Here is a 13,198-nt window from a genome sequence, read left to right on the forward strand (position 1 = left end):
GAGGGCCACATATTCGGATGCCAGATCATGGGCGCTTGTTCTCGCCGTGATCTCAGCCACACCGGCGAGAAGCACGCAGCTGGCCACCTGGAGCTCACACCGAACGGCGCTCAGTTGGCAGGGATGCAGACCGCTGATTCAACTGCCGGCATTCTGAAGACGACCCAACTCCACTGGCGTACAAGGCCGACACTCAGTGCGTGCACAGACCGCCGAGGCAGCCATTCCGCGCCAAGCTGTTTCTCAGGCAGCAAAGTGGTGTCCTCAGCATTGCCGGACCTGGTGACGCAGACCGAGGGGAACATGGCACTGTAGTTGGAAACAATAAATCGCTTGGAAAGCTTGGATGAGTCTTAATATGCTGCCTTCCACCTCTTCCCGCTACATTTGGTCATCCTGATACAGACAGGAGCAGAAGTTGCCACTACAATAGGTACAACATTAACCAACGGGGGGCAGCACAGTAGCCACGTACTACGAAAGTAAATGTTCACTTTCCGTTGTAACAACTTGTGAAGCAAACTGAAATATCTTTTTCATTTCTTGATAGCATATTTCTGCTCAAGGCATTAGAGGTAGAAACAATATCTCAGCAACCAAGCCCAGTATGTAAAGGTGGACTGCAGATGGTGGATCGAGTTATTAGTGTGTCTTTACTGAATCTCAACAATCAATTGCAGTGTTGGCTCTGTGCAGGAACCGTAGCAGCTGGAGGCAGACTCAGTAACAGCAGCTTCAGGTGGTACAGACACTGATCCTCTGTCAACGTTGGTAGCCCACTAATTAATAAAAAGAAAAATTTTTAATTATTTATCACGCAAGAGCCAATTGGTGACCATGAGAGCATGTCTGTGGTTTTTTTTTTTTTCGATAAATAGTCTGGGGAATCTGTGTATTAAGATCTGGTGCCTGTGTAGTGTGTAATATAAGGTAATTTCTGTTTGATTGCTGTAACAGTGTTACGGTAGTACCTTATTATTTAATTAATGTCTATTATGTTGTGGACTGGCAAGACAGCCAATCCACTAGGAGGAAGCCGAAAAACACGCGTTTAAGCTCACGCAGGCTGGCGTGAGGTCTGGAACAGGACACGGAAATGAGACTAGTAAAAAACGTACGTAGCTCCTGGAATACTTAAATTTAATCCATAATTGGTGAACATCGCTCTTGATGATACATGAATTACAAGATCAATAGCAACTGATAATGGCGCCTTGCTAGGTCGTAGCAAATGACGTAGCTGAAGGCTATGCTAACTATAGTCTCGGCAAATGAGAGCGTATTTTGTCAGTGAACCATCGCTAGCAAAGTCGGCTGTACAACTGGGACGAGTGCTAGGAAGTCTCTCTAGACCTGCCGTGTGGCAGCGCTCGGTGTGCAATCACTGACAGTGGCGACACGCGGGTCCGACGTATACTAGCGGACCGCGGCCGATTTAAAGGCTACCACCTAGCAAGTGTGGTGTCTGGCGGTGACACCACATATTACTTCCAAGACTGTTCGATTTTCAGCTGAGAAAATCGATGGTCCACACCTTTTTCTGAGTTTGAGTAGACAAAGGATAGAAGCTGAAAGGACAGTTTGATGTCACAAGGAAATGAGATTGGTCTGTCGTAACTAGAGGGGACTTGAACACAAGAAACGGCAAAGACAAGCATTATTGACTTTTCTTGGACCTGTAGTGTATGTGTAGAGGCAAAGTAGTGCAAACTGATGTGCTCAACATGTTTAGACTGAGTAGAAAAAAAAATGGAGGGCAGTGACTGTAGAAATAGTTGAGAAGATTTGGTTGTGATTGTAAAATTTCTTATTGCTATATCCTTAAGTAATAGACAGTAGTTTTCGTGTGCAGTGTGTTCATGATTTCAGTAATTATTGTAATCTATGTTCAGTGAGAAGCATTCAGTGTTGATTTGCACATATATAACTGAATAATCCAGAAATTATTCAAACCTTTTTGGCCAATCAGGCAGAAGAACAAAAACAGGAGAGGCAAAAGGAAAGACAAATGGAAAAGCAAGAAGAGAGGCGAAAATTTTTCGAACAAGTACAAAAATGTTTGAAGAATTCAGAAAAGAAATGGACAGCAATTTTTATCAAAAAATAGTGACAACAGGTAAAATAGGTAACATTGAACGCTTCGGTAGCGGACCTGATTGTAAAGGAACATGACGCCTGCGATGAGATAAAGAATTTACTAAAGGAAGAAAAAAAATTAAGAATGAAAGTCAAGGTATCAAAAGGTAATTAGTCCTTACATCAGAAATTAGATAAAGATATTGCGAAACTGCAAACTTGGGTAATTAGGAAAATGTGACGATGAGACTTTTCTGTGGGCAATGTCAGTGTCACACGTGATAAATACTCTTGTGATGTGAAGAAATATGGAGCTAGAACAGTTAACATTAATATACTACACCACCATACACAGTCTGGAGGGTGCAGTAGACTAATGAAAGAGCTTAAACAGCCTGGAACTGACATCAGTGTCAGTCTGAGTGTGTAGGTAGTCAAAATGCAAGAAGTATGAATTCAAAGGAGGGTTGTGATTGGTGGGAGTAGTTTGTTTTGAATTTGGCAAAGATATAACGCAGAAATTTTCTACCTTTGTCAAGCTAAAACTCATCCAGTGCTTTTAAAGGTACTTTACCTACTACATGGCCTTGTAGAACGAAAATACGATTTTCAATAAGCCACTTAGAAGACAGTAAATTGCAATGAGGATTATTAAGTTGTAGAGATTTCAACGATATGAACAATTTCAAAGAGAGTTCAAAGCAAAATTATGTTCTTCAGGGACCCAAAAACATTTAAGGCTACATTTATTAGGACCTGGGGTTTATAATGGATCATGAGGTGGATAATCCACATAGATCAAGCCAAATACCTAAATGACAGAACTGATGAATCACATCTGATTGAAATACGTGTTAGCTGTATACCAAGAGCAGTGGAATAAAAGCTAATAGGCAGAACTTGGGAGAATGTTCAGCTTGACCACTTACATTATTCTGAGGAAAGGTATGAGAGTTAATGGAATACCAGTAACTGTAATGTAATTTGATGGACAGATGGTAGAGATAGTGGCATACCTGAAGTGAATTATTATTAGATAAACCAGAATCTACCGTATACCTGAAGTGGATTATTATCAGATAAACCAAAATCCGCCTCCATTTTAACTATAAATTTAGAGGTGATTGATATGACAGACCAGATGATCAAAATAGGAGGGGTACAGACAGTCTCAGCAAAATTCAAGAGTAGTGTGCAGATATGAAGGGACAACAAAAATGTCAGGGCCAGTGAGTCAGGATCGAATTTTTGTTGCTAATCAAGAAAATCGTGAGGACCCTCTGAGAGAAAATAAACAGTGTACTATCGGCATTCATACGATGTTAAGAGGAATTATAGTAGAAGAACACTATGTTGGAAGAAAGTGAGGGAGAATATGTTCAGTGCTAGTCTATTGTCGAAAGGTAAGTGAATGAACAAAACTGTAAATTTATTGATTGATTCAGGATCTGATTTATGTTTAATTGATAAAACTGGGCAGAATGGAATAAACGACAGGAGAGAAGTAACGTAGTTCTCAGTTAAATGAATACATTTATTAGGAATAGTGGGAAATCGAAGCAAAAGGACGGAGGAAGTGGCTGGAGTGAGATTTACCGTAAATGGTATGGCGTTTCTGCCTTCTATGTATGTGGTGTCAGACTTAGGTGTACGCATTTTGTTGGAAATGAATTAATTGAAACAATACCAAGTCAATACATCATTTGTCGTTCAGGGGATAAGTGTAAAGTATGAAAGAAGACGTGAGCAGTTTCAATTTATATGTTAGCCATCGTAGGTAACGTACGAGGGAGAAAGTAAGAAGTTTAAATTAGAATGTGAACCAGCATTGGGACAAAACCATAAGTTCATAGGGTAACCATGATTTGAGGAAGTACTTTGAGTGGTGGGATAAGGCAAGCAGTGAGGTGCAAGGAGTGTGCAAGACAAGGGACAATGAATAGTGAATAATAATGAAACGTGAATACATAGGAAGGAAGTAGGACTGGCTAAAATAAAGTGAGTGAATAAAAGGTATAATCATGAAAGAGATGAAATCTAAGTGAAGCAGAAGGAGTGTGGACAGATGAACGTCGTGTTATTTGAAATATGCTCACTGCATGATTACACACGGCGTATTGACAGATGCTTTAGGAGGAGGGGTAGGGTTATGACCTGTAATCAAGGGGATAGTGAGTAATATATGAGTTAACGTTATACCTGACCCTAGTAGTAGTTCTAACCTAATTAAAGAAGAATTTTGGAACACCACTGGAGGACTCAAAGTGGTATGGTATCGAGCACTGGACTTACTTATACAAGGAGTAAATGGAAGAAACAGTTTAAAGTTACCACAACAATATTCATACATTTCAGCATTCATAATATCCATTTAGTCTATCGATGCTGGTAATACCAAACATGAAAGTAAACATTTTGTTGGGTTTAGTCTGGTTGTTTTAGGAAGAGGTTGAATTATGAACTACTGAACAAAAAATGAATTTACAGTATAAAGGAACTAAGCGGAAGGTGTCCTCCAGGGCTGATACAACCACTAGAAAAAAACGTAGACAAAAAGGGAGAATTATGGAAGATAACTGCGAGATAATTTTAGGTGAAAATAATTTTCGGATGGAGATAAATATGATGATATTCTTATTCACTGAAAATGTACAAGATTTAGCAGTAAGTGTCATGTGGATATTTTAAACAGGAAAAAAAATCATGCATCTGCGTTTTATGGCAAAATGAATTACGCCCTACCAGAAAATTATTAATTCATTTTGGATAACTGAATATTGGCATACAGTAGAGCGCAAAGCTATTTTCAAAAGACTAGATAGTAAAGATACATAATCATTAATGAGGAAATAGAGTATGAGATTAATCTGTTAAAGGAAGGTGTAATAATTTATCATGTAGATATCACTGCTCACTGTAAGTGGATAAAAGTCCGGATAGACAGTTAGGTAAGACGTATTGTCATTTTAAAATCATTTAATAGTGAATGGGTACGTAATGGTGGAAGATCTATGGCAAAACAGGTACAGATTTCATATTTACGAGAGATGTGGAGGAGAAGAGAGACTTAAAGAATTAAATATATGTATCTGGATATGTAAACCCTTGTTCACGCAAGTACGAGCAACCCTTAGCGGCCCGCCATCTTATTTAAAACTATTCACGACGTCGCCTTTCCGGCTTAGATTTTTTTAAATGTGACTTGTAAGTACTGCATCTCTTTCCAGTTAGTACAAACTTTAATTTTATTAATGTATTATATACCTAATATGTTTTAGAACAGTTAGTTTAATTCTGAAGACGACGCTCATACTAGCGTCGAAACCTGGTCAATTTCGACTTAATATTTGTGACCGAGGGCTTATTTGTTCTAATATAATTCTGACACTGTCACTGAACCTTAGCAGCTATGTTCAAAGTTTTTGTATACTAGTTCCTTTGGCGCTTCAGTATATAATTTGCTTACTTTCACTCTATTATCTCGTGCGATATTATAGTTTGGGGGTACTCTGGACACTCATCAAGAATATTCTTGGCCCATAAAAGAGCCCATTGTACAGATCTGTTGTTGACTATACTGATTCATCCAGGAGAAACTGCAGCACCCATTTAGTAGACATTCGACATATGTACTTCTATAACACTTCCTTAAACATTGTACAGAAAGATGTGCGCTCTCCAGCTTGAAACTTTCTGGGACATTAAAACTCCGTGCCGGGCCGAGGCTCGAACTCGTGACCTATGCCTTCCGCGGGCAAGTGTTCTACCACTGAGCTACCCAAGTACGACTCATGACCCCCCCCCCCCCCCCCCACAGCGTCAGTTCTGCCAGTACATCGTCTGCTACCTTCCAAACTTCACAGAAGCTCTTCTGCTATCCTTGCAGAACTAGCACTCCTGAAAGAAAGGATATTGCCGAGACATGGCTTAGCCACAGTCTGGGAGATGTTTCCAGAAGGAGATTTTCACTCTGCAGCGGTGTGTGCGCTGATATGAAACTTCCTGGCATCTTGTTTCATTTTCAATAGACTTCGAACAAAACTGACATAAATTGAGTGATAAAAATCAAGTATTCAAACCTGGGGTAGCCATGACTGGCCAACAGCAGAACTTAACATGAACCGCCTCCCGTCCCGTTACACACTTTCTTTAGTTTGTTCGACCTGCTAGTGGCCTGTACCAGCTAACTTCCTGCTCTGTGTATCCTGTAAAATGAAATGAACGCTATTTATTTGTCCAAATTTCCTGTCCCGTTATTTCATATCAGTCCTGGACACCGACTCACAAGTATCGACAGCTTGAACACCTGTACACTATTTTTGCTCATTTATTATTAAGATGAAATTGCTAATAAAATTTTCTTTCACTATTGAAGAAATTCTTAGTAAAACAAAGTTTCATTATGATATTGTTTTGACAGAACTGATGCGGGTACATAAATACAAATTTCATTTGAGTTTCGTGCCAGAGAAGTTGCTTTGGTCATTAACACTGATAAGATGGCACACACACATTGGTGGAAGACTGAAACTCATTTGACACATGGAATACGCAGGCGCGGAAATGTTAGAAGGAGTAAAGTGATCCGATTGCTACACTTTATTTATCAGAAGGGTCTAACGTTAACGTTTTAAAGAAGATTGATGAATAAAGCGCAAATTTCGACACATTCACTCCTTGAGACTACTCATAAATTTGGGCCAGCCACCTCTGGTTCCTACGAGAGTTGCCAAAGCCACACACTGATGCCGACCGCCTACTCCCATGGAAGAGCCATGTGCCACAATCTTCACAATATAGTGAACAACATTAGCTGTAAACAACTCGCAAATACGCTCATGAGCCAAAACGTTATGACGACGTATTTAATAGTGTGATGGTCTACCTTTGGAACACAATACAGTAGCATTTCTGCGTGGCATGGGCAATACAAGTTCTTGGTAGGTTTCTGGTAGCAAGTGGCACCATATCTCACATCCATTCCAAACACTCATCGAATCGATTCAGTAGCGGAAAAGTGCATCTACACCAGGCCAATCCAGATGACTTCTTTTGCCGCCTAAACGCCATGTACTAGTGCTGAGTACATCATTATGACTCCGAGACAAAGGAGCAAAACAAGCAGTGAGAAGATGTGGATTCATCACCGTCCAAGACCCAACCAATCATCATAGGACAAGATGATTCTGTGCTGTTTTTTGGACTTTCATGCTGTCGTCCTCACATATCGTGTTCATGAGGGGGAAACCATGGGAGAATCATGCTATGGAAGTCTCCTGGCAAGATTATGAAACGCTGTCAAGACCAACCGTCACGTGAAGCTGCAAAACGGGGTGTATTTCCTCCCAGCTCCTTCTGCACAACGCCCGGGTTCCCGGGTTCGATTCCCGGCGGGGTCAGGGATTTCCTCTGCCTCGTGATGACTGGGTGTTGTGTGCTGTCCTTAGGTTAGTTAGGTTTAAGTAGTTCTAAGTTCTAGGGGACTGATGACCTCAGATGTTACGTCCCATAGTGCTCAGAGCCAGCCACAGCCTTCTGCACAGGACACGGTCATACATGCTGCTGCTTTGGACAATCAAATTATGCTCATCCTGTATTCTTCTATCACGGTACCCAGTGCCTTCCTTTACCTTCTTACAATGAATAAACAGTTGTCAGCCGAGCATTTCCTGAAAGGCGACAGAAAGAGCTTTGTAAATCTAACAAGACAAAGTAATTATGTTCAATTCTAAGACCAAACAAACACCTGTGACAAATTTTTTGAACATATCAGTATTTTTAGTTACCTAGATCACTTTTTATCCGATGATAACAGTATCAGACAACGAATTAGAAAAAAAAGCTGCGACATCTCCTCTTCCTGGAAAGCCTAAGCCAAAATACTAACTGTTGGCAGAGCACGCCACTAAGATCCATCCTATGAATTTAATGTCCACGGCTTCTAATGAATAACACGATTTTTCAGGCCCTATGCATAGATCCTAAAGCGGGGTATTTACACAATACCTTAACGTCACACAAAAAGAACCCTTCATTTAAACACTAATTTATTCATTAAAACATAGATGATCAGAACTCATGAAAAGGAGACAAACAGTTGATAAATGAAAATTTTGATTAGCGATTATATGGATAGCACTGTTACTCCACTGCAAGAGAAATTTATCCCGTTAACGATAAGAGTCGAGGGGCACCAAAGGGAAGCAGTGGTTGGGAAGGGAGTGAGACAGGGTTGTAGCCTCTCCCTGATGTTATTCAATCTGTATATTGAGCAAGCAGTAAAGGAAACAAAAGAAAAATTCGGAGTAGGTATTAAAATCCATAGAGAAGAAATAAAAACTTTGAGGTTCGCCGATTACATTGCAATTCTGTCAGAGACAGCAAAGGACATGGATGAGCAGTTGAACGGAATGGACAGTGTCTTGAAACGAGGATATAACATGAACATCAACAAAAGCAAAACGAGGATAATGGAATGTAGTCGAATTAAGTTGGGTGATGGTGAGGGAATTAGACTAGGAAATGAGACACTTAAAGTAGTAAAGGAGTTTTGCTATTTGGGGAGCAAAATAACCGATGATGCTCGAAGTAGAGAGGATATAAAATGTAGACTGGCAATGGCAAGGAAAGCGTTTCTGAAGAAGAGAAATTTGTTAACATCGAGTATAGATTTAAGTGTCAGGAAGTCGTTTCTGAAAGTATTTGTATGGAGTGTAGTCATGTATGGAAGTGAAACATGGACGATAAATAGTTCGGACAAGAAGAGAATAGAAGCTTTCGAAACGTGGTGCTACAGAAGAATGCTGCAGATTACATGGATAGATCACATAACTAATGAGGAGGTTTTGAATAGAATTGGGGAGGAGTTTGTGGCACAATTTGACAATAAGAAGGGACCGGTTGGTACGAGATGTTCTTGTAGTAAATTTGGTTTTTTTGGTAGGTAGTTAATTTTTTAAATTTTAGGGGGATAGGAACTCGTGAATGAGACTACCCCTGATTTTCGATCCGAAGTAAAATTGCCAAAAGAAAATTTATTTCTATGTGAACAAATTTCTATTAAAGTTTTCTAAGTCGCCAAAAGAAAGTGTTTTTAATGCAGTATTGAGAATGTAACTTTTCACGACCGTATCGGACAATATGGGTCAATTTACTACAGAAATAACAACCTTGGATAATTTTTGAGATTTAACTGAGTGAATTTGATTTTAGAATCCCTTTTTACCTAATTATACAGTAGGCTGTGTAGATCTTCGTTTTCTCTTGATAGCTGCTGGTCAGGCTATTGTCTCCGTTGATTTTCTCCCTCCGATTTTTCAAGTAGGTAGGTATGGAAATGATTTTTTTTTTCTCTAGCTCTTGATCTTGCTGTTTTTCATATTCATTTATTGCTTGTACTTATTTACGACCATACGAAATTGAGTTGCAATGAAATCTGACATTATCGAATCTTCAGACTGGTCAATATCATTTACAAGAATACATCAGCCACTTGCACTGTTCCTATGAACTGCTCTACGTGTTATCACAGTAAGAGATCTTAATTGCAACTGCTGCCGCTCTCGACTGGCGGACGTCTATCAACGCTACCGCACCTCTTTGGTCAGAGATAGCAATGCCTTGTCTTCGCTGCTTCCGACCAAAGAGCGCGTTTACAAGAAAATTTATTTATTTATTTTAATACTAATTTACAAAAATGATAATTTAAATAATTAATTGGCGTAATTTCATTTGAATAAAAAAGATAAACGTTTTCCTTTTTCGTCATTTGCGTCAGTGGGGAGGGGTCTGTTCCACTACACCGCCTCCTACTATTCACCGACGCATGAGGTCACTTTCCTTGGTTCATGCGGATAGTGAACAGTACCTTTTACACTTTTACATATATCTATATAGATCTCTAAGAAAAAATTCAGCTCTGCTCTAAATCTAATTGAAGAAGTGCTATACTAGGTGATATTCTTAACTACTACAAAAAAATTTTGTTACATAAATTCATACTTATATACACATATATATATTACATACAAAAAAGATTTTTTTGGTTTTACAATTGCGTTTTTTCCTCTTTTGCTCGCGTTCGCGAGTCCTCAGATTCGTCCTGTTGGGATTGGATACCCATTGTTTCCCTTATGGTTGGCGGTCGGCAGGCTTTTGTTCCGTGGGACCATTGTTTGGCTCGTGCGTCTAAGGCACGCATTGTCTTATCCCACACTGTCGTTCCTGTCCTTGCGTATGACCGCATTGTCACTTCACGTGGAGGCTGTGAAAGTGCTGGATTCCTGGTGGTAAATGCTACTAGAAGTCGCGTTGGTTGCGCCAGTACCCAAAGTACCCGCTACGACGCCCCTTGGGGTGCTCCAGGGTCGAAGCGCGAATTTCCAACCCGCAGTATCACCTCACAGGTACGTAACACAAGCACTAACACTCACACGCCTTTTTCTTCACTTTCCTCCCTTGAGAGGTATGATTTTTCACAATCACTTAAAGACTTTTTCCTTTCACACACGTTTTTCCCATTACTCTTGTCACAAGGCTCACTTCGTCTTCTTCCATGCCAACATTTTTTTATGACATACATCGTCATGAAAATATGCAAAACAAGAGGACAAATAATTATACTTCCGAAATTCCAGTTCATATATACTTTTGTTTTACATGAAAAATCCTTCATTCTTTTGTCATTATTCTTTTGTGGCATCAGTTATTCTTAATACTAAATACATACATGTTACATAGCTTTGTTTACACATACATTTTTAAACATGAAATTTAAATATCTTATCCTAAAGAGCTGAACTTTTTCACCCTTTGATTTTTCTTTCTTATTTTCTCTCTTTTAGGGTGAACTCCTGTTGTACATAAGTTCCATTCTCAAGGTTCAATTGCTACTTTGCTATTCACAAGGGTCTTCACCACTTCTTACTGCAAGTCGTGTTATTTTTACACTACAAGTAGAAGGTGAAGAAATATGCTAAAAACTACCAATCTACAATACCTACAAAGAAGGACTTTTAACCATAAATATTTACATTCACTCCACATTTACTGTTTGTTTCTCACTTGTACACCAGTGATTTCTACAAGTTGTGTCAACTTAGTGCAAAATTCGTCTCTCAGCATATCTGAGGTCTGCGTTTTACTTTAAGCATTGTTTGTGTATCAGCGTTTTTTCGTGTTACAAGCTTGAAACTTACCTTAATTTCACTCTCCAGGCTTCTTCTATTTGTGTATTATGTACAATCTTAACAAACAATATTTAAGTAGGTATATTTTCAGAGCTTCATGCTGTGCATGGCTATCCATTGCATGTTTCAAAAATCATGTCATATTCTCTGCTATGGCTATGTACAAGTCCTTCATGTGTGCTTCCCACTATAATGTGTGTGTGTACATGTATATAGTTTTGGGTGTAAAAGGATTTGTAGCTTCATATTGCTTAAATATTGCTTTTGCATATTCTTCCTGTTAAATGCAGATATGTCATATATTCTCTTAGCATTCCTGAGGTATTGTTTGCTTATTAACTTCTTAGGTTAGTTACTAGTTTACAGTAAGAGCAATAATCTTATTCAGATATTAGTGGTTCTTTAGGTTTCATGTAGCTTATCTTATGATGTTAGCTAGGCTACAGAATGTTAATTTGTTGTTTTCTCAACTACAGATAACTGTGTTATACACTTAAGAAATGTTGCAAAAATGCATATTGCTTCTTGTGTTATTTTGTCTTGAGGTGGTCCCTACTGAGTTGGCTTCAAATTTGAGCTATTCTCAACATAAGTGTGGTCATTTGTGGTGTATTCTGTGCTTTTCTAATGGAAAATTCTTTACACTTGCCATTGCTTATTATCATAACATGTATGGTTTCTAGATCATGTCAGAGGTTGACTGTGGCTTCATTCTCTCACACATATTCTACTCCCATTACACACTCATTAATTTTAAATCTACAATATTTGTGTGGCCTCTCATTAGGTACCAGCACCTCCATTTCCTCAATACTACCATCATTAATGTGGGCCGGGCTTTATCCTCTGGTCCCACTGTAAATTCCTCCTTCCTCTAATACTTAAAACTAAGTTAAGGCTCCCTGTAGGATTACCTCAGTGTCCACTCACATACAAAATTCTCACAAAAATCCAAGTTATATCTCTCCCTGACAGTTACCATGTGTATGACATAAGTGTTGTCTATAATAGTTCAACAGTTTGCCTTTTCCTTACAACAAACTATTCCTCCTTGTTATTCAGCTTTCAGAATACTACCTTTTGCTCACACTTCAACTTATGTTACCTTTTGTGCTTTTCATATACATTTATTGTGTCTTTATATTGTTCCTTACATGCTTGCCACTTCCATCTGAAAGAAAAGTAGTGTATACTATATAGTTTCTGCTTTTTCCTCTCATTTACTGTAATCTGTGCTTAATATTGCTTCAGTTTGCCTAGGCTTTACCTTGCAAGTGTTTGTGTATAATGTTAGCTTGAGATGACATTTTTTCAGTGTTAAGTGTTTTCCCTTCTCTTACTGTCTGTCTTTTACACAGAATTGGCTCAAATGGCTCTGAGCACTGTGGGACTCAACTGCTGAGGTCATTAGTCCCCTAGAACTTAGAACTAGTTAAACCTAACTAACCTAAGGACATCACAAACATCCATGCCCGAGGCAGGATTCGAACCTGCGACCGTAGCGGTCTTGCGGTTCCAGACTGCAGCGCCTTTAACCGCACGGCCACTTCGGCCAGCTACACAGAATTAAGGTGGGTTTTGTAAATATTGTACATCATGTTCATAGCTATAGCTTTAGTGTTATGGTGGTGGGTTTTCCTTTCTCTTGTAATTTTTCATCCATCTTTTGTACATAGCTTTCCCTATTCCTATTTTTGGCTGTACTTAGTGTGAACTTACTGTCTAACCTTGAATTGTTACGTACATGAAGTGTTTAGAACATGTAGTGTGTGTCCCTAGCACTCCACTATTCCTCCTGCTCTCAACAATACCTTACTTAGTCTACTTTCTTACTTAAATGTAACTTATTGCCTAAAGTAAAGTTTACTATTCACACATGTGTCTTTTCCCTGATATTGTCATAGCTTCCAAATCAGATTATTCTTTCTCTCTCA

Source organism: Schistocerca americana, chromosome 3, assembly GCF_021461395.2.
Source record: "Schistocerca americana isolate TAMUIC-IGC-003095 chromosome 3, iqSchAmer2.1, whole genome shotgun sequence".
NCBI lineage: Eukaryota > Metazoa > Arthropoda > Insecta > Orthoptera > Acrididae > Schistocerca > Schistocerca americana.